Below are 23,237 nucleotides of genomic sequence, written 5' to 3' on the forward strand. Positions count from 1 at the left end.
CGGAGCTGGAGGAATCAGGCTCCTGGACTTAAGACTATACTTCAAAGCTACAGTAATCAAGAGAGTATGGTACTGGCACCAAAACAGTAATTTAGATCAATGGAACAAGATAGAAAGCCCAGTGATAAACCCACGCACATATGGTCACCTTATCTTTGTTAAAGGAGGCAGGAATGTACAGTGGAGAAAGGACAGCCTCTTCAATAAGTGGTACTGTGAAAACTGGGCAGGTACATGTAAAAGTATGAGATTAGCTCACTCCCTAACAGCATACACAAAAATAAGAACAAAATGGATTAAAGACCTAAATGTAAGGCCAGAAACTATCAAACTCTTAGAGGAAATCATAGGCCGGGCACTCTGTGACAAAAATCACAGCAAGATCCTTTTTGACCCACCTCCTAGAGAAATGGAAATAAAAACAAAAATACACACATGCGACCTAATGAAACTTCAAAGCTTTTGCACCGGAAAGTAAACCATAAACAAGACCAAATGACAACCCTCGGAATGGGAGAAACTATTTGCAAATGAAGAAACTGATAAAGAATTAATCTCCAAAATTTACAAGCAGCCCATGCAGCTCAATAACGAAAGAAGCAGCAACCCACTCCAAATATGGGCAGAAGCCCTGAATAGACATTTCTCCAAAGAAGATATACAGAGTGCCAACAAACACATGAAAGAATGCTCAACATCATTAATCATTAGAGAAATGCAAATCAAAACTACAATGAGATATCATCTCACACTGGTCAGAATGGCCATCGTCAAAAAATCTAGAAACAATAAATGCTGGAGAGGGTGTGGAGAAAAGGGAACACTCTTGCACTGCTGGTGGGAATGTGAATTGGTACAGCTACTATGGAGGAATATGGAGGTTCTTTAAAAAACTACAAATAGAACTACCATATGACCCAGCAATCTCACTACTTGGCATATTCCCTGAGAAAACCAGAATTCAGAAAGAATCATGTACCAAAATGTTCATTGAAGCTCTATTTACAATTGCCAGGAGATGGAAACAACCTAAGTGTCCATCATCGGTTGAATGGATAAAGAAGATGTGGCACATATATTCAATGGAATATTACTCAGCCATAAAAGGAAACAAAATTAAGTTATTTGTAGTGAGGTGGATTTACCTAGAGTCTGTTGTACAGAGTGAAGTAAGTCAGAAAGAGAAAGATGAATACCATATGCTAACACATATATATGGAATCTAAGAAAAAATATGTCATGAATAACCTAGGGGTAAGACAGAAATAAAGACACAGACCTACTAGAGAATGGACTTGAGGATATGAGGAGGGGGAAAGGTAAGCTGTGACAAAATGAGAGAGTGGCATGGACATATATACACTACCAAACATAAAATAGATAGCTAGTGGGAAGCAGCCACATAGCACAGGGAGAATAACTCGATGCTTTGTGACCACTTAGAAGGGTGGGATAGGGAGGGTGGGATGGAGGGAGACCAAGAGGGAAGACATATGGGAACATATGTATATGTATAACTGATTCACTTTGTTTTAAAGCAGCAACTAACACACCATTGTAAAGCAATTATACTCCAATAAAGATGTAAAAAATAAATAAGTAAATAAAATATATCATACAATATTTGTCTTTCTCTGATTTATTTCACTTAGCATAATGCCCTCAGCTTTCATCCATGTTGTTGCAAATGGCAAGATTTCCTTTTTATTCATGGCTGAATAGTATTTCAGCATATATAACATATCATCTTTATTCATGTATATTTGGATGCTTAGGTTGTTTGCATATCTTGGCTATTGTGAATAATGCTGCAATGAACATGGGAGTGCAGATAGTCCTCTAAATCCTGATTTTATTTCCTTTCAATATATAGCCAGAAGTGGGATTGCTGGATCACATGGTAGTTTTATTTTTAACATTTTGAAGAGCCTCCAGAATGTTTTCCTTAGTAACTGAAGCAATTTGCATTCCCACCAACAGTCTGTGAGGGTTACCTTTTCTCCACATCCTCACCTATGTTTTTCACCTCTTGTCTTTTTGATAATAACCATTCTAACAGGTATGAGGTGATATCTCATTGTGGATTTTGTTTGCATTTCCTTGATGGTTAGTGATGTTGAACATATTTTCATATACTCGTTGGACATTTGGATGTCTTCTTTGAAAAAATGTTTGTTCAGTTTTTCTGCCCATTTTAAATCAGATTGTTTGCCGTGTGCTTTGAGGTGTATGTTCCTTATATATTTTGGATATTAACCCCTTATCAGATATGTTCTGCAAATATTTTCTCCCATTATGTAGGTTGCCATTTCATTTGTTGATTGTTTCTTTTGCTGTGCAGAAGTTTTTAAGTTTTGATGTACTCCCACTTATGTATATTTTGCTTTTGTTGCTTATCCTTTTGATGTCATATCCAAAAAATCCTTGCCAAGATCACTGTCAATGACCTTTTTCCTATATGTTTTCATCTAGTAGTTTTATGGTTATTTTTGTTCTTACATCTACTCAACACAATAGCTATGTAATGAAAACAAAGTGATTGTTTTTATCTCAGAATAATTTACTTGTATCGATGCAACCTAAGCGTTAGACTAGGGATAGAATTACTAACTGATCTTTAACACTTCGCTACATGCTTTAGGCATATCTGAAGGCAGAAGGATGGGTAATATTATCTCAGAAGAATGCATTTTACTTTGCAGTTCTATAGCATGCTGTGATGTTTAAAAGTAACTTTTTTTATTGTCTAGCAAAGTCTCAGATGCTGAGTGAATATTTATTTTTAAAATAAGGCGAAATACTAGTCAATGATGATTGAAAGACATCAGAAAGCATAAGTGGTAATATCGAAGTCTTAGCTCATATAAAACTTTGAAGAGATCCCCTGGGGATTGTTTAAAGAGAAAACACTGCTTTTGCTTTTTGACTCTGTTTGTTTGATTGAACTCAAGAATTACGCCCAAGCAAAGACTTATGAGTATTGTTTGATGAGGAAACGTTGACCCAAACAGTGTTTTACATTCAAACATAGGAAGAGAGAAAATGACCTACAAACATTGCACCTAGTCTTGTATATCTATGAAACACTGAGAAAATTGAATAGGAAATAGTCATATGAAACCATAGGGAATTATCCCATTCAGCATTGTAGTTAACTTTTTATATATTCTAACCTCAAGGTTCTAAAGTGGATAAAGATATGATAGTTAACTAGAATCTCAGAGAAAGGAATCAAGGTAGAAATGCAATGAGGAGAGCCACATAGTGTCATAGATCATCTCTTAAAGACAGGTATCGGGCTTCCCTGGTGGCGCAGTGGTTGAGAGTCCACCTGCCGATGCAGGGGAATTTTTTCCTGAATTAATGGTCCTGGTTATTTTTAAATATTAAATTCTTAGCAATAATAAGCTCCTTATAATATTATACAATTATTTTCCATTTTACTAATATTTTTCACATTCATTATCTTGTTAAATGATGATAGCCACCCAATGAAGTAGACAGAGCTATTAACACCATCTTACATATGAAGAATTTTAAGATCGAAACTATTTACTTATCTATTGTTACATAAATTTTAAGAAGTACCAGAACTCTAGACAAAGTTTTACAAATCCAAACTTAGTAGTCTTCTGCTTCCTATACTATTCTCAGATCTATAATAAATATTATTTCAAATCTAAAAATCAACAGTATACAATGGAAAGTACTTAATGTTAAAATAATATTGAATATAATTTTCTCTTTCTATGAAGATTCAAAGGAAGTTCAGGATTTCTCAATATCCTATTTTTCTACCAGGTTCTCTCACTTCAACTCCTTAAATATCTTTTGAACTAATCTCATGTTCATCCACTCTGCTTCCTACTGCTCAAATTAAAGCCCTAGACTATTAGAATTACCTCCTGACTAATACGCAGTTCTCCAGTAACACATTCTGATATATTCTCTACACTGCTGTAGAATGTGCTTGTATGATCATGTTACTTTCCTGTTTATGATACCCCATCATATATAGAATATAAAGCACACTTCTTGGTAAAGCATGGAAGACTCTTCAACATCTTGCCTTTGACTACATTATCATCCACATCTTCCAACATTCCCATTATGTATCCTGAAACCTACACATATTCAATTACTTGGGGGTACACTGAATATGTGATGCTGTATAAAACTCTATGTCCTTGCATAAGAGACAATTCTCATTATCTATCTTGCTAATTCATAAGTCTTACTTCCTTTGAATAATGCATGCTTCTGAAACCATCAGAAGAGAAAGTTTCTCTGAGGTCTCATAAGTTCTTCCATATACCTTTATTATATTATATTTGACTGTATTATAATTTATTTTGTATATAAATCTGTTACCACCACTGGACTTTGAGTTTTTGAAGACAGAGTCCTGACATATTTGTCATTGTATCTCCAGAACCCATCATAGTGTCTGGCATATAGAAGACTAAGCCAGAATTAGAACAGACTATACTGAGTAAGATCTAGGATTTCCTCTTTATAAAATATTCCTGGGTTTTTAATGAAACTAATCTATAGACTTTAATTTAGGAAATACTAAAATATAGGGCATTGCTAAAAGTTTTGGAGGCACAATATTGTTGTGGAAAGAGTACTAGGCTGGTACTTGGAGACATAGCTTTATGGATACCACTTAAATTTCTCTCAAGGTCCAGTGTCAACTTTTCTAAAACCAAGTTTGTAAATATTTGCTTATATAAACAGCAGAGCTATGCCAAACACTACAATGCTCAAGTTATTTTTCTAAGTGATGTGGAGCCAGGTGCTAAAAAAATGTGGTAAAAAACATAATTCTTTGCTATTAGAAACTTGTAGTCAAAGGGAAGAGTAAAGACATGCACCAGTTATCTGACAATATAAGGCAGTATATGCTAAAGACCCAAATGAATAGTACAAACTAAAATCACTATAAGAACTTAGAGGAGGGAGGGCCCACTGAAGGGTAGTAAGATCAGAAAAGGCTTCACAAAGAAAGCTGGCATTTCAAGAACAATCAGAGGAGAGGAGAAAGGAGGACATTGTAGGAAGGAGGACGCTTTTGCATTAATACAACAATTAAAAAAATTAAGCACACCAAATTCAAATTGTTAAATTATCTCTCAAATGACAAGAAAAAAAAATTACTGCATTTCAACTGCTGTAAGAGATATCAGAAATTGTCTGAATCTGTTCATTAGAAAGTTTGAAAAAATGGACTTTTAAAAGAGATTTGTTTTCTGACAAAGAAATGAAAAGATATCTCCTGGATATTGTAAATAGAGCTGAAATGAACATTTTGGTACATGACTCTTTTGGAATTATGGTTTTCTCAGGGTAAATGCCCAGTAGTGGGATTGGTGGGTCATATGTTAGTTCTATTTTTAGTTTTGAAGTAACCTCTATACTGTTCTCCATAGTGGCTGTATCAATTTATATTCCCACCAAAAATGCAGGAGGGTTCCTTTTTCACCACACCCTTTCCAGAATTTATTGTTTGTAGATTTTTTGATGATGGCCATTGTGACCAGTGTGAGGTGATACTTCATTGTAGTTTTGATTTGCATTTCTCTAATAATTCGTGATGCTGAGCATCTTTCCATGTGCCTCTTGGCCATCTGTATGTCTTCTTTGGTGAAATGTCTATGTAGGTCTTCCAGCCATTTTTAAATTGAACTATTTGGTTTTTTGATACTGAGCTCCATAGGCTGTTTTGTATATTTTGGAGATTAATCCTTTGTCCGTTGTTTCATTTGCTAATATTTTATCCCATTCATAAGGTTGTCTTTTTGTCTTATTTATGGTTTCCTTTGCTGTGCAAAAACTTTTAAGTTTAATTAGGTCTCATTTGTTTATTTTTGTTTTTATTTCCATTACTCTAGGAAGTGAGTCATAAAAGATTTTGCTGTGGTTCACAAATATTCTTAAAAAGAGAAGTAAAATCTATAAATGCAAATGATAGAGGTACTAATAATTTCTTATTCTGGGAGCAAATAACATATATATATATATATACATACATATATATCTGTTTACATAAAAATATGACATCATATGTATCATTCTGGAGCTTGCTTTTATCATCTAAAAATATTATACGCAGTTATATCCATTCAAGTAAGTACAGATCACCATCATTATTTTAAATGGTGCACAGATTACATATTATGTGTAACATAGTTTAGCCATGCTCCACTATGGACATTTAACTTGTTCTCGGAATTTCATCATTACAAACATAACTATATATATGCCTCCTTATAGGTTTCTCTAGGGTAAATATTGAAACATAGAAAGAGAATGTTTTTGGCATCCACAATTTTTATTTTTAATAAACAATGCCTAATTGCCCTTCTAAGTGGTTTTACCAATTTTTTCACTGACATCAAGCAGTGGATGGAGTTCTTATAAACCTACACTCTCACCAATATTAGCACTTCAACAATTAACAATCATATGGGTGAAAATTACATAATTTAAGTATGTATTTTTCTGATAACTAGTGAGTTTGAACATCTTTTTTGTTTATTTAATACTACTCATATTTTCTATCATTTAAAAGACCTTTTCATTACCTTTGCTAATTTAGCTGATGGAGATTTAATTCTTTTTGCTGCTGTTCTGTAGATATTCTTTGCACATTCTGTATAATAATCTGCATCAATCTGTTTTTCTTATCAAACATGAGAACAAAGCTAAAATATAATTAAGCAAAATGGTAACTTACTGGAAGGATATCATAGATGATAATCTACTGGAGGAGCAGGCCTTGAAAGTAGACCAAAAACAGAGGAGCACTGGAAGGCCTGCCAGCAGTAACCAGAGCAAAATTCCAGGAGCAGGACAGACTGTTCCTTAGCTTCTATTATTGCTGCTGCAACAATTATGAACTCCAGATATCTCCATACCCTTGCATCACTCACAACAGATTCAAATTCCTTAGAAAGTATGTACAAATGGCCAAACAAATGTAACATGTCTACTTTACTTTGTGCTGTGCTGGGTCACAAAGAGGGAGACTCTTGCCTTTCAGCTTCTACAGTTTCAGTCAGAACTACTGCAGTTTCAGGCAGCTCATAAAGACTATACATATTGTTGAATGTCTCCAACTAGAAATGAGAATCCTACCAAGAAGGTACGGTTGGGAGGAGATGTTGGAGAAAGTATAAAAAAATCCTACCAACAAAAATAACCTCCTGTACCAATATGAGAGGGGGAGATGGAATTTATTATTGAGTAAGCAATAACAGATTTACATGAATGGAAGGGAGCATGAAAGTGACTGCAAAATATAGATAACATTTAATACAAATTTATGCAATAAAGTGAAAGGAAGATTAAAACCTCTCTTACTTTCTTGAGAACAAATAGATGTACCTTGTATGAAAATTTTACATTAATTTCAGAAGTATATGTTTACAGTTCCAAAGGTTAGAAAGCCTGTAAACATGCATTTCAAAATCAAAAGTTTAAAATTCACATAGGGCTTATCATATTTTCAATGAGATTCCCTAAGAAAAGTGGAAAGGGGAAAATGGTATATTTTCCCTTTATAAATAAAGGAAATCATTTTAATTTACTCTTAAAGATGGCAGCCAAAAATGTAATAAATATTCACTATATACCCCTTTGTTCTTTTCCCTCCCAGCCTTCTATTATGGATGGATGTTTTTAATCACATATATGGCTTTAATGTTGAAATTCTCAAATTTATTGATCTTTTAATTTTTGTATTTTTCTTTTATTTGTTTTCTTTTTGTATCTAGTTTATGTGGCCTTCTCTATTTCAAGACCAAAAATATATTTCTGATATTTTAAAAAATACTTTTAAAATTTTATAATTTATATTCCATTGCCATATACTATATTCTTAATATTTATTAATGATGATTTATATTATTTTGCAGATAGTGTTATGCAGAATTTATATTAAAATATTTAACAATTTCTTCTTCATCTCCTTCTTCTGTTTCCTTTCTCTTTCTGAACTATTTAATCCTAAAGGTTTTAGGTGGAGCATAGAGAAGCAAAGAGAAGGCACTGGCAGCAAAGGAATATATGGTTATATACAAAGAGACTGATCAAATTAATAAATGTTTTAAGCATAATGAAAATAGGTTTCTTGCTGTTAGGGAAAGGAGTTACAAATGTGGAAAGAGATAAAATTACAATAACTCTGTGTTGTTGAATTGAATTTTGAGGTATCGATGTAAGCTCATATTTTTCAAGATGAATGATGATAGATGATAGATAGATAGATAGATAAATAGATAGATAGATGATAGATAGGCAGACAGATGTTAGATGTGAATGTGTAGACATATACATACATCTATTACTAGATCTGTCCTCTGAGAGGGCCTAAATGTTGTGACCTCCAATAGCAATAAGCACACGTCATGCTCAAATTTCAGTTTCTAAATAGCATTCTCCAGTAAAAGGTAACTAAGTTCCTTGAAGAAGTGGTTGATTCCAAGGTTGGGGCAGGGAAATACAAGATCAGCCTTGCCTGGAGCATCTTGTAGTGACACAAAGCAGGAAAGTGCTCAAAGGAGGATGGGGACTTAACAAAGGAACAATGAAACCAACTTTGAGCACCCACTAGCCATATCTGAAATAATTTGAGCATAAAATGAATATTAGTAGTAATGGATTATAATGTATCAAATAAAATAGGAAGCATGTATACATACTGATATAAATAACTGAATGAATAACTTGAAGTTTTGATGAGGAATAGGGTATTTACATAGTCTAAAATTATTTCCCAACAAAATAACTTTGCGGTTGAGAAGCCTGGCACACACCACCTTAAGTGATCAAGTGAATATTATCAGTTGTGGGACAAATTGAAATCATGTACTCCCAATAGGATGAGATGAGATGAATACAACATAATTTTTGTGATAGTCTTACCAATGAAGCATAAACAGAATCTAATCATGTTTACATGTCAGACATAGTCAAATTGAGGAACGTTCTACAAAATAACTGGCCTTTACTCTTTAAAAACATCAAGATCATAAAAGTCAAGGAAACACTGAGCAATTTTTCCAGTTTGAAAGAATCTAAAGAAACAAACTGAAAACAACACATGGGAAAACTTGAATGGTGTCTGATTTTTTGTTTTAAAAATTTGAAAATTAATAATATTGAACTATTATTATGGCATAGGTATTGTCGACTTAAAAACTGCACAACAAGAGAGTTGTGAGTCAAGTTTTATTTGGGGCAAAATGAGGGCTATCGCCGAGCAGACAGCATTTCAGATAGCTCTGAGAAACTGCTCCAAAGAGGCAGGGGTAAGGTCAGTATATATGTGATTTTGGTGGAGTCTATGCACTCAGGCACATAATTTTTGCAGAAGGTTGCTGTTCGTCGTGAGGAGCAGACATCACCATGATGGATTTTAGTGCTTTTATAGATACAAGGAGATGCAAGAATACAAGAATTGGGCTCATAAAATCGGCTTCTGAAAATAACTATCTGAAGACCTTTTCTGCCAGTTTTTCTCCGAGCAGAGTGCCTCATTTCTGCTCTTCACCCTGAACTCCTTTAAGGGGGTGTTGCAGCAGCACATGATTTAATCCTTTTAGAGGTAGTTGGCAAGTGCCAATTTGTAGTTGACAGTATGGACCCATCAGAATGGACACTGAATGTTAGCAACCAGTTCATGCCCAAAATATATTAGGTCTGGTGTGAGATAGTAATCCATTTTACTGTTCTCTGAATGCACACCCAATTATCCTAATTTCATTAAATAAATAGCCCATCTTTTCCCAATTATGTGAAATGTCATCTTTAGCATATACTAAATATTCATATACATAAGTTTATTTATGGATTATCTATTCTGTTCCATTAATGTACTTGTTCATTTGTACACAAGCTGTGTAATCTAGTACCCTGCTTTACTTACTATATGTTCACATATATTCACACAATATATTGCTGTCTGGTTGGCAAGTCTTCCCTCTATTCCTGCTTGTCAAAATTATCTAGACTATCTTTATTTTTTGTTTTTTTTTTTTGTTTGTTTTTTTGTTTGTTTTGTTTTGTGTATGCAGGCCTCTCACTGCTGTGGCCTCTCCCATTGCGGAGCACAGGCTCCAGACGCGCAGGCTCAGCGGCCATGGCTCACGGGCCCAGCCGCTCCGCGGCATGTGGGATCTTCCCGGACCGGGGCACGAACCCGTGTCCCCTGCATCTGCAGGCGGACTCTCAACCACTGCGCCACCAGGGAAGCCCATAGACTATCTTTGAATAATGACTCTTTCTTATAAATTTTAGAATCAGTGTTCAAGGTACATGAAAAATTCTGCAAGTATTTTAATTAGGATTACATTGAAAGTCATATATTTTGCATCCAAATTAAAATGATATTATTTTCTTCCTTGGTGCAGGCATTGCAGGGTGAATCACCTTCTCTTCGATTTCAAGGGGTTGTTTCCACAGGCCTCTTCAATGAGTTTCGAGGTTATGAAATTTTTAATGGTTTTCTTCCAACCTCTGTTATGCAAGTGTCACAATAATAGATGGATAGAAAAACTCATTCTGTGAGGTTTTGCCAATTTTCTCTCAAGTCATCTCAGTGCTTGCTTAGTAGAATGAATGAACATAGCAGCAGTTATGAGAGGTTATGTATAGGCTCACTCAACAGCTTTCCCCTTCTTATTCCTTTGGAGAGGCTTACTGTCACTAATCTCCAGACACACTGACTTTTACTTGAATATGCCAAAATTATTTCCACCTCTGGGTCTTTGCACTAGCACTCCCTTTGACTGAAATGTTATTTTCTGTTATTGTCATGGTTAACTACTTTTTGTCATTCTGATCTTAGCTAAAATGTCACTTCCTCAAAGAATATTTCCCTGAGCACCCCATTTGAAATAGCCACACAGTTACTCTTATCACATCATCTAATTTATTTGCATAGATTTATCCATTTAATTTTCTATCTTTTCTCAGCTGTAATGCAAGGTCCACGAGATCGTTCTGCTATATTAATTATTTTATGCTCATCACTAAAAAGCAAAAAGCAGATGGTAAGCACTCAGTTATTATTTTTGAAATAAGTGGAGGGAGATACACCTATATCATTTCTTTAGAAAAAGGGAAAGGTGAGGTGTGTGCTTTCACTTGCAGTTGCTAATCAAAGCTTATCAACTGATCATGAACATTTTCTTGGTCTGGAATCTTTTCTTGATCTAACTTTTTGTCTTAAAATCAAAGATAAGTGTTCTCCATAAGAACCTAAAAGGAAAGTGAGAAATTTCAGCACCACTCTGTTTTCCCCTAGTTTCCACAGTGGCTCAGATGCTGTGCTTACCTTCCATACCTATAGACTTCAATCTCATTTACTGTATTAGAAAAATAATATAGCATAATTTCAAATAAAATGTTAATAATTGTTAATGACTTTGAGTGTTAACACTACCAGGGGTACTTAAGTTTTAATGAAGGCCTCTTGAAGAACATATAGGCATTAAGATTTATTGTAATGGATCACAACCCATTTATTTTCTGGTTTAGAATGTGCTACCAATTTGTATTCTCAATCAGATTATAGTGAAGGCCTTCTGAAAAGTCCAAACTTTTTGAAAATTATTTTTATGAAAAAGAACTACTTAGAGGCTAATATACATTGAATAACCTCCCCTAAATTGTTATCATGTTTGCCCCCAAAGCTTTTATAATCAACTAATATTAACCTATAGTATCTATATAAAGCACTAACTAAAGAGCATGTGTGCAGAATCAAATATTAAATTCACATTTCTGTGGTAAAAAAATCTCTTCTTCTTACTCTATTGCTTCAGATTTCACATCTGGAAAATTAACATGGAGTTAAGACACTGGGTTTCATTCTCTATTCTATCAGTGTTATTTTAACCATGATAAAAGCACTTTACTTCTCTAAATATCATACACTATGTGGCTTAAACAACAAATATTTATTTGACACAGTTCTGGACATTGGGAAGACTAAGATCAAGGCACAGGCAGATTCAGTGTCTGGTGAAAGTCAGCTTCATGGCTCATAACTGTCTTATCTTGTGTCCTCGCATAGTGGAAGGAATGAGGGGGTTTAACAGGGTCTCTTTTATAAGGGCACTAATTCCATTCATGAGCACTCTGCACTCATGACCTAATCATCTCCTACAGGCCCCATCTCCAAATAACATCACTTTAGGAATGGCATTTCAAAATATGAATTTTGGAGGAAGGACCCAAATATTCAGTCTATGGTATTTGATCCCAGGTGTCCCAAAACTGATGTTTTTTTTCATGCAAAATTAATTAATTCCATTTCAACAGCTGCAAAAGTCTGAAATTGTTCCAGCATCAACTCAAAAGTCTAAAGTCCAAAGTTGCATTTAAATATCATCTAAATCAGATATGGGTAAAACTCAAGGTACAATTCATCTGAGCAAAACTTCTCTCCAGCTGTGAACCTGTGAAACTATGTAAGTATGTGTTTTCAAAATACAATAGTGAGACAAGCATAAGAAATACATTACCATTCCAAAGGGTTAAATAAGAAAGACTAAGGAGTGACAGATCCCAGGCAAGTCCAAACCAAACGGGACAAACATTAGATCTTAAATAATAATCCTCTTTGGCTCAATGCTCTATCTTCCAGTACTATTGGGCTGGCAACTTCACCCCCAAGGCTTAGAGGAAAGTTCCTGCACAGACTTTCTTCTTGCACCCCACCTCTGCAGGGGTTCTCTTCCTGGATCCTATGTCTCACCCAGGTTGGGGTCCTGAGCCCATGGGCTCTGTTTTGTAGTCTGGTCCTTTGAAATCTAGGTGAAGGCAGCCATGTCCCAAGGCCTATGCACTCTGGGTACACTTTGTTGACTGCACCCTCCAGAGCAGTGGTCACAAAGGCCTACACTGCACCAGGGTTCACTCGAGCTGCATCTGGGGTAGATGAGGAATGTGATGCTAGAGTATGGAGAGAGGAGCCCGCAATATGAGATAGCACTAGGCAGTGTGTGCCTAAGTCTCACAGGTGGCAGTGGTCTCTCCTTTGAAGCCACTCTGCCCTCCAGGCCCTTGTACTCTGGGTCTGTGATGGGCGGGCAGCCCTGATGATCTCTGAACCAACTACAGGGTCATTCTTTCATTGTCTTAAACAATGAGAAAATTGATCCATACTAATCTCCTTATCAAACAGTTGTTTGGCCACACACTTTGTGTTCACTGCTGAACAGGATTTCTCATTTTTTGAAATATGGATAGCCTTAGAAATTTCCACATCTTCGAGTTCTGCTTCCTTTATGCTTATCAATTCCATCTTGAAGTCATTTCTCTCTCCTTGCTTTCAAACAGTCAGGAACAGCCAAACTATATCTTTAGCACTTTACTTAGAAATAGATTCAGCTAAATATCCAATTTCATCACTCAAAAGTTCTACCTACCACAAAACACTATAACATGAACACAGCTTAACCAAGTTCTTAGCCACTTTATGACAGGATTGCCATTCCTCTAGTGTACAATAACGTATTCTTCATTTCTGTCTGAGACCTCATTAGAATAGACATTACCATTCATATTTCTGTCAACATTCTCTTCAGGATTACTTAGGTATTCTCTAAGAAGACTGAGCCATTTTCTACAGTTTTCTATACTTTCTGAGCACTCACCAAAATTGCCCAGTTCCAAAGTCACTTCCATATTTTTAGACATTTGTTAAAAAAGCATCCTCCTTCTCAGCACCAATTTGTGTCTTAGTCAGCTTGGGCAGTTGTAACAAAAACTCCATAGAATCTGCGGTATTTAAAAAACAAACATTTATTTCTTATAATTCCAGAAGCTGAGAAGTTCAATATCAAGGTGCCAGCATATCCTACGTCTGGTGAGAGACCACTTACTGGTTAATAGAGTTGTCTTTTCACTGTGTCCTCACATGATGGAAGGAGCAAGGGAGCTCAGTGGGGTTTCTTTTATAAAGGCTCTTAGCTCATTCGTGATAGCTCCATCCTCATGAACTAATTCCATCCCAAAGGCTCCATATCCAAATACCATTACATTGGGAATGAGGCTTCAACATATGAATTGTGGGGAGACACAAATATTCGGACTATGGTTCTGTTTCTTCTTTTGTATTGATTGGCCAAAAAGTTCCTTCAGTATTTTTAGTTTTTAAACATCTTTATTGGAGTATAATTGCTTTATATTGGTGTGTTAGTTTCTGCTTTATAACAAAGTGAATCAGCTATACAAATACATATGCCCCCCATAGCTCTTCTCTTTTGCAACTCCCTCCCTCCAAAACTCCGTAACCCACCACTCTAGGTGCTCAAAGAGCACCGAGATGATCTCTCTGTGCTATGAGGCTACTTCCCACTAGCTATCTATTTTACATTTGCTAGTGTATATATGTCCATGTCACTCTCTCACTTTGTCCCAGTTTACCCTTCCCCCTCCCTGTACCTTCAAGCCCATTCTCTAGTAGGTCTGTGCCTTTATTCCTATGTTGCCCAGAGGTTCTTCATGACCATTTTTTCTTTCTTTTTTTTTAGATTCCATATATATGTGTTAGCATACGGTATTTGTTTTTCTCTTTCTGACTTACTTCACTCTGTATGACAGACTCTAGACCCATCCACCTCACTACAAATAGCTTAATATTTTTCCATTTTATGGCTGAGTAATATTCCATTGTAAATATGTGCCACATCTTCTTTATCCATTCATCTGTTGATGGACACTTAAGTTGCTTCCATGTCCTGGCTACTGTAAATAGAGCTGGAAAGAACATTTTGGTACATGATTTTTTTGAATTATGGTTTTCTCAAGGTATATGCCCAGTAGTGGAATTGCTGGGTCCTATGGTAGTTCTATTACTAGTTTCATAAGGAATCTCCATACTGTTCTCCATAGTGACTGTATCAATTTACATTCCCACTAACAGTGAAAGAAGGTTCCCTTTTCTCCACACCCTCTCAAGCATTTACTGTTTGTAGATTTTTTGATGATGGACCAGATGGCTTCACAGGCCAATTCTATCAAACATTTAGAGAAAAGCTAACACCTATCCTTCTCAAACTCTTCAAAAATATAGCAGAGGGAGGAACACTCCCAAACTCATTCTACAAGGTAACCATCACCCTGATACCAAAACCAGACAAAGATGTCACAAAGAAAGAAAACTACATGTCAATATCACTGATGAACATAGATGCAAAAATCCTCAACAAAATAATAGCAAACAGAATCCAACAGCACATTAAAAGGATCATACACCATGATCAACTGGGGTTTATCTCAGGAATGCAAGGATTCTTCAATATATGAAAATCAATCAATGTGATACACCATATTAAAAAATTGAAGGAGAAAAACCATATGGTCAGATCAATAGATGCAAAGAAAACTTTCAACAAAATTCAACACCAATTTAGGATAAAAACCCTCCAGAAAGTGGGCATAGAGGGAACTTTCCCCAATATAATAAAGGACATATATGACAAACCCACAGACAACATCGTCCTCAATGGTGAAAAACTGAAACCGTTTCTTCTAACATCAAGAACAAGACAAGGTTGTCCACTCTCACCGTATTAGTCAACAGAGTTTTGGAAGTTTTAGCCACAGCAATCAGATAATAAAAAGAAATAAAAGGAATCCAAATCAGAAAAGAAAAAATAAAGTTGTCACTGTTTGCAGGTGACATGATACTGTACATAGAGAAACCTAAAGTTGCTACCAGAAAACTACTAGAGCTAATCAATGAATTTGGTAAAGTAGCAGTATACAAAGTTAATGCACAGAAATCTCTTGCATTCCTCTACACTAATGATGAAAAATCTGAAAGTGAAATTAAGAAAACACTCCCATTTACCAGTGCAACAAAAGAATAAAATTTCTAGGAATAAACCTACCGAAGGAGACAAAAGACCTGTATGCAGAAAAGTATAAGACACTGATGAAAGAAATTAAAGATGATACAAATAGATGGAGAGATATACCATGTTCTTGGATTGGAATAATCAACATTGTGAAAATGATTCTACTACCCAAAGCAACCTACAGATTCAATGCAGTCCCTCTCAAATGACCACTGACATTTTTCACAGAACTAGAACAAAAAAATTCACAATCTGTATGGAAACACAGAAGATCCCGAATAGCCAAAGCAATCTTGAAAAAGAAAAATGGAGCTGGAGGAATCAGGCTCCCTGACTTCAGACTATACTACAAAGCTACAGTAATTAAGAGAGTATGGTACTGACACAAAAACAGAAATATAGATCAATGGAACAGGATAGAAAGCTCAGAGATAAACCCACACACATATGGTCACCTTATCTTTGATAAAAGAGGCAAGAATATAAAGTGGAGAAAAGACAGCCTCTTCAATAAGTCGTGCTGGGAAAACTGAGCAGGTACACGTAAAAGTATGAAATTAGAACACTCCCTTATTCCGTACACAAAACTAAACTCAAAATGGATTAAAGGCATAAATGTAAGGCCAGACACTATCAAACTCTTAGAGTAAAACATAGGCAGAACACTATGGCATAAATTATACCAAGATCCTTTTTGACCCACATCCTAGAGAAATGGAAATAAAACCAGAAATAAACAAATGGGACCTAAGGAAACTTAAAAGCTTTTGACAGGAAAGGAAACCATAAATAAGATGAAAAGACCACCCTCAGAATGGGAGAAAATGTTTGCAAATGAAGCAGCTGGCAAAGGATTAATCTCCAAAATTTACAAGCAGCTCCTGCAGCTCAGTATCAAAAAACAAAAAAACAACCCAATCCAAAAATGGGCAGAATACCTATATAGATATTTCTCCAAAGAAGATATACAGACTGCCAACAAACACATGAAAGAATGCTCAACATCATTAATCATTAGAGAAATGTAAATCAAAACTACAATGAGATATCATCTCACACCGGTCAGAATGACCTTCAGTTTCTATGTAACAATAAAAGACACAGGGCTTCCCTAGTGGCACAGTGGTTGAGAGTCTGCCTGCCGATGCAGGGGACATGGGTTCGTGCCCCGGTCCTGGAAGATCCCACATGCCACGGAGCAGCTGGCCCCTTGAGCCATGGCCACTAAGCCTCTGTGTCTGGAGCCTGTGCTCCTCAACGGGAGAGGCCACAACAGTGAGAGGCCTGCGTACCTCAAAAAAAAAAAAAAAAAAAGGTCACATTTTTCATTTTCACCAAGAACTTTATAGGACAACATATTTGAAATTTTGTTCCACTACCTTCTGCTATTTTTCACGCAGCTTCATAATTCCATCTTCCCAAAACTTTTTATCTTTTTGTGAAAGAACTATTCCAGGTGCCTTTTACAGTCTTCCAGGGAATTGAAATTTTTTCTATTAAGATAATTTTGTAAGGACAGAAATAAATGGAAATCTGAAGGTGCAATATCTGGTGAATACAGTGGATGAATCAGAACTTCAGCCAAGCCGTAACAGTTTTTGCTTGGTCATCAAAGAAACATGTGGTCTTGCATTATACTGATGAAAGATTATGAGTTTTCTGCTGACTAATTCCAGCAACTTTTTATGGAGTGCTGCTTTCAGTTGGTTTACCTGGGAGCAGTACTTGTTGGAATTAATCCTTTGGTTTTCTGAAAGGAACTCATAATAGAGGACTCCCTTCCAATCCCACCATATACACAACATCACCTTCTTTGGATGAAGATGGCCTTTGGTGTGGTTGGTGGTGGTTCATTTTGCTTGCCCCACAATCACTTCTGTTCCACATTATTGTACAGTATCCAGTTTTCATCACCCATCACAATTTGTTTTAGAAGCAGAACGTTTTCATTACATTTCAGTAGAGAATCACATGCAGAAATACAGTCAAGAAAGTTATTTTCACTTAACTTATGTGGAACCAAACATCAAAGAGATTAACATAACCAAGCTGGTGCAAATGATTTTCAGTGCTTGATTCGGATATTTTGAGTATGTTGGCTATCTCCCGCGTGGTATAACATTGATTGGTCTCAGTTAATGTCTCGATTTCCGTGGAGCATCGTCCAGCTATAAATCTCCAGCATGAACCTTCTCAAACCACTTTTGATATGTTCGATCAGTCACAGCACCTTCTCCATACACTGCACAAATATTTTCTTGCATTTCGGTTGCATTTTTACTTTTCTTTAAATAATAAAGTATAATATGCCAAAAATGTTGCTTTTTCTTCTATCTTCAATATTAAAATGCCTACACAAAAATTTACCAATTTGATGCTTTTTTAATGCACACTGATATGACAGCTGTCACAATACAATCTAACAATTGTTTTGAATGAAGTTAAAGACAACTAAGTGCTACTAGAGCCATCTTATGGAAAAACTCAAACGAACATTTTGGCCAACCCAATAAAATAAGAAAGTTAGGTAAAATAATGTGCAACATCCCTTCCAGATAGAAAATTTATGTTTCTTTGACTCTGCACTCATGTCTTAGGTTTGGAAGAACATAGGCCTCATTGGGAGAGACAAACTTTTCATCTCAGCAGATGTGAAGAAGCTAATTAATTACTTGATCTGATTTTAATCCAAATTTGTCTACCTTATATTTGAAGTTTTGACTCTTCCATTTAAAATCTCTTATTTGTATCCAGAGCTAGGAGCAGTATTCTGGGTAATTTGTTCTTTGACCAGTTTCCATCAACTTGATTCTAATTATCCTATTTGAATTTTCCCCAACATTTGTGTTCTCTTCAGAAGACAGAAATTCTATTTTATGGGACCAGCAACATAGGGACTAAGGGACTAATCCATATGGGAATTATTTTTCTTTCTACTAATTGAATATCATAATCACAAAATTTAGACCGTGACATGGTCATACAAGTCACATTCTTTGTTTTGATTTCCAATCAAGGTTTGGTTATCCTATCCTAATGCAGTTACAGATAGAAAATGTTAAATTTTAAACATTTGGTGGAAATATCTGGTATTAAAAGGTAGTTGAATATATTAAAACCAAATGTCTTTACTTCTAATACTACAGTTACAGTAGAAAAAATAGTAAAACATAAATTCTGACTTAGTAAAGTATCAGAAAACATTTCTCCATATCTGCAAATGAAAACTTTCAGATTTATTTGTTTGTTTGCTTCAATGGGATTCAAATGAATTTCACAAGATTTTGCTTTGTTCCTGTTTGATGAAGAAAAATTGATATTATAAAGATTCAATGCTATTTCTTTCTTCTTCATCACTGGGAAACAATTTTTATCACTATTATGTAGCTATTCTACAAGTAGCTTTGATTATTTTCATGACCATGTCACCACTGAATCCTTGGCTGAATGAATATGTTGATGTTCTGGGTTGACCCAATATTGAAAAAAGCAATAGAAATTTGAAATCATTAGAAATTCTATCATTTTTTAAAAAAAATTGATGATCTAGATATGATATAGACATAGAAGGAAGAAAGAAAGTATAAGATATCAAACTTTAGCTTGACAATTTTGTCCCAGAGAATGCCTTATAAAGCTTACGTCTAAATCACATCACCATTAAACTTGTGATATGAGGCACAAGATTGCTCAAATAGATATGGTAGTATGTTGTTTTTGAAGGCACACTGGATTAGGAGTCAGGAAACCTGGGTTCTATTCTTAGTTCCTTCACTAGGATGAATTTATTAATACTTCAAAATCTGAGCCTGAACTTCTTCTATCTAATGGGTGTAATAATGTCTTTCCTTCACAACCAATAGGTTTAAGAAGACTGAATGAGATAATGCATGTAATAAAAATTTATTTAAATTTATGCAAGTTGGAGGTCATTGAGATTCTTATATATGTAGATTAATGTGCTTCATCAAATTTTGGAAGGCTTTGGCCATTATTTCTTCATTTTTTTAAACAATTTTCTATTTTCTTATTTTGGGACTTTCACTGTGTATGGTAATACTCTTGGTGTTATCCTGCAGATCTCTGCTACTCTGTCATTTTTCTTCTTCTTTTTTTCCTTTTTATTCCTCAGACTGGATAATCTCAATTGGCCAGTTATCAAGTTGATGACTCTTCTACCTGCTCAAATCTGTTGATGAACTCCCTCATGATTTTTTCATTTCAGTTATTGTATCTTAAATGTCAGAAATTATGTTTGGTTTCTTTATTAATTTATATTCCTCTATTAATATTCTATATTTCAAGGGACATTGTGCTTATACCTTCCTGAAGTTCTTCAGACATGGTTTCTTTTACCCCTTTGAAAATACTTAACTTAATTGATTTAATGTCTTTTTTCTAGTACATCCAATGTCTGGGCTTTCTCAGGGATATGTTTTATTGATTACTTTTCCCTATATGTGGGTCATGCTATCTTATTTCTTTGTATATCTCATATTATTTTAAACTATATGTGTCAGTTAATATATGTAGTAACTCTGAAAATCAGATTCTCCCTCTCCCTCCAGGTTTGTTATTGTTGCTCTTTTGTTGTAATTTTTTGTTTGTTTAGTGATTTTTCTGAACTAATCATGTAAGATATGTGCTCTATGTCATGTTTGGCAACGAAGTCTCTATTCTCTTAGCTTTGTGGTAAACTAATGATTGGTAAGATATCTCTCTAAATGTCCGGAACCAGTAAATCCTCCAGTCTTTGTTAATGGGCTCTGTGTGCTTGCTAAGATGTGCATTCAACATTCTTCTGGGCGGTTCGCAATTCTGCCTTAACCTTTACTTCCTGCTGCATAGAGCTTCAAGTTCAGCCAGAATTGAGAGATTAGGGCCTTCTCAGATTTTTCTGGAACATGCACACAGCCTTACACATTCATGTAAACTTTACATTCATGTAAACCCTCAAGACTATTTTGGCATTTTCCAAAATCTCACAGACATCTCATCCTGAGCTTTTCCTATTAACTTTTTGATGTGTCTATTGCTTGCCTTTTTCCAACACTTTAGGCAGCTGTGATGTTAAAATGTTCAGTAAATGCCCCTACAGAAGGGCTTTTAGTACTGGATCACTGGAAGAATTAGAGCGAGATCAAATATTAAAAAGCCTCTTGAGAGGGTCTTCCAGGGAACCACCAGATAGGTCAAATAATGGCTATTCTTTGAGAATTATGCGTTAGAAAAGTTCCAGCTCCATTTTGATCTCTTCAATACTGGGAACGTGAGCTGATTTTTTTTCAAGGCTACCACTGTGCTGGTAACTGTGGGATGGGATTAGAACAAATTTGAATACCACAGAACTCACTGTTCTTATTGAGATTCATACACATTTTTTATTTTACTAAATGCTCCACAGGTTGCTGCAAGTCTTTGGTTAATTCCAGAATTCTGAAAATGTTGATTCTGACAATTTACCCCTTATTATTGCTTTTGAGGAGTGGTGAATTGTTGGAATTCACCTTACACCTCCATTTTTGCTGATGTCACTCCTACTTTTTATTCCTTCTTGACTAAATTACTCCTTAGCTACTATTTAAGCTATTCTTTGAGATTTTTTATTTGCTTAATATAATTTTCAGTTCTAGAATTTCCAGATTTTTTTCCCAAATCTGCAAAGTCATTTTAATACTTTCTAGTTCCTTACTAAAATTTTAAATGCTATCTCCATGAATATGGAAATTGTCTGGTAATTCTACTATCTGGTGTACCTGTGGGTCTGTTCCTAGTGCCTGGTGTCTGTGTTGATGCTCATCTTTAGGGTAGACATATATGCTTTCCTCTAGTAACTCAGAACTAACAATCTAGGATCAACTTCAGATTTCAGAACTTGAGATTTTCTGGGCCATCAAAATAATGTTAAGCTAAGCAACAGTCCATGTGAGTTCTGGATTACTTCAGGTTTGTCCTTGCTTCTTGGGTACCATTCTTCAGGCTCCCAATACTAATTGAAGGGTGACTTACTAGTGGCCCCAGCCCTGGCAAAACGTGTGTTCTAAGTTTTGTCTCACTAGTCCTGTGAGGTTGTCTAAAGCTCTACTCAGCCTTTAAGATGCCTCACCAGGATCAGCAGAAGGAGCATCAAGTGCCAGGCTGATTTCTCTGGACTCTCTTTTCGTATATCTTGGCCCAGTAGTTTTGATCCTGTGTGTTGATCCATTTAGGAATATGATGTTTTAAATGAAGACACTCCTCTCTTTGTGTGTTTCTTATATTTAAGAGTTTCAATTACCAAAGTTGAGTTAAACAGTACCAGTCCTACAACAACATTGTTTATATTTCAGTTACCATAGTTTATTAAATGTGAGTACTTGCTTAAAGTAGAAATTTTACTGTTAGTGTTTCAGTCCACAAATCATTACATAAAAAACAGATTCATGTCATGATCAATGACCAATCATATGGCTTTTAAAAGTCCATCAGCAACTGGTCACTTTTCATGTGTTATTCAGTTTATGCACAGACAGAAAAGCATTAAGTTATGCTGCCTCCTTGTCTCTCAGAGATAACTCGTATGGTGGTATACAACAATGGAAAATTTAAAGGGAGAACTGGCCAACAAAGATCAAAGTGCAGCAAAGGAACAAAAAGTGATACCACTGCAAGTAAAATTTAAATCAAATGTAAATAGAGTTATAGAAGAAATAGCTGACTGTGGGAATGTTGACATTGCCAGCATTGAGAAAGTCTAGAGCCAGAGAAACTTAGCAAAGGCAAACTTATATACATAAATGAGGAAAGTCACTGTGATAAAAAGGATGAAGATATCCCAGAGAAAGTAATGCTGGCAAATATTTCATATTAAAGAAACTCTGGGAGATATTTCTCAACACTGAATGTACAAAAGGTAAAATATTGGAAGCTGATTCACACTTAGAAATGAGTGTGAGAATTCTCCAAGACAAAAATTACATATCTAGAAGAAGGTGAAAACTGTTCAGACCACTCTAAATACATTTTTGCAAAAAAAGAACACTTTAATTTTACACTATTTAAAACACAGTGCACTACATAAATATTAGTTTTACTATTTTTTTTGTTTTCCTATTTATTTGTAACCAAAAGTAAGAAAGTTTTTAATGCTTTGACAAAAAATGTTTAAAGGCGCAGAAGAATCATGTTTTTCCTATTGATTATTAAGATTGTTTTGCATAGTTTCAGCTTGCATGGCCACTTTTATGGTCCCACACCACCATGCAATGTAAAGACTGCCTGTATTTTGTTTAGCATTTTCAGTTGTTTTCAGCAGATGGTTTAGTGTAAATTAAATAGTCTGCATTACCGTGTATAATTTTCAAAGGATTTTTTCATACAGAA

Source organism: Neophocaena asiaeorientalis, unplaced genomic scaffold, assembly GCF_003031525.2.
Source record: "Neophocaena asiaeorientalis asiaeorientalis breed wild unplaced genomic scaffold, Neophocaena_asiaeorientalis_V1.1 scaffold892, whole genome shotgun sequence".
NCBI classification, from domain to species: Eukaryota; Metazoa; Chordata; class Mammalia; order Artiodactyla; family Phocoenidae; genus Neophocaena; species Neophocaena asiaeorientalis.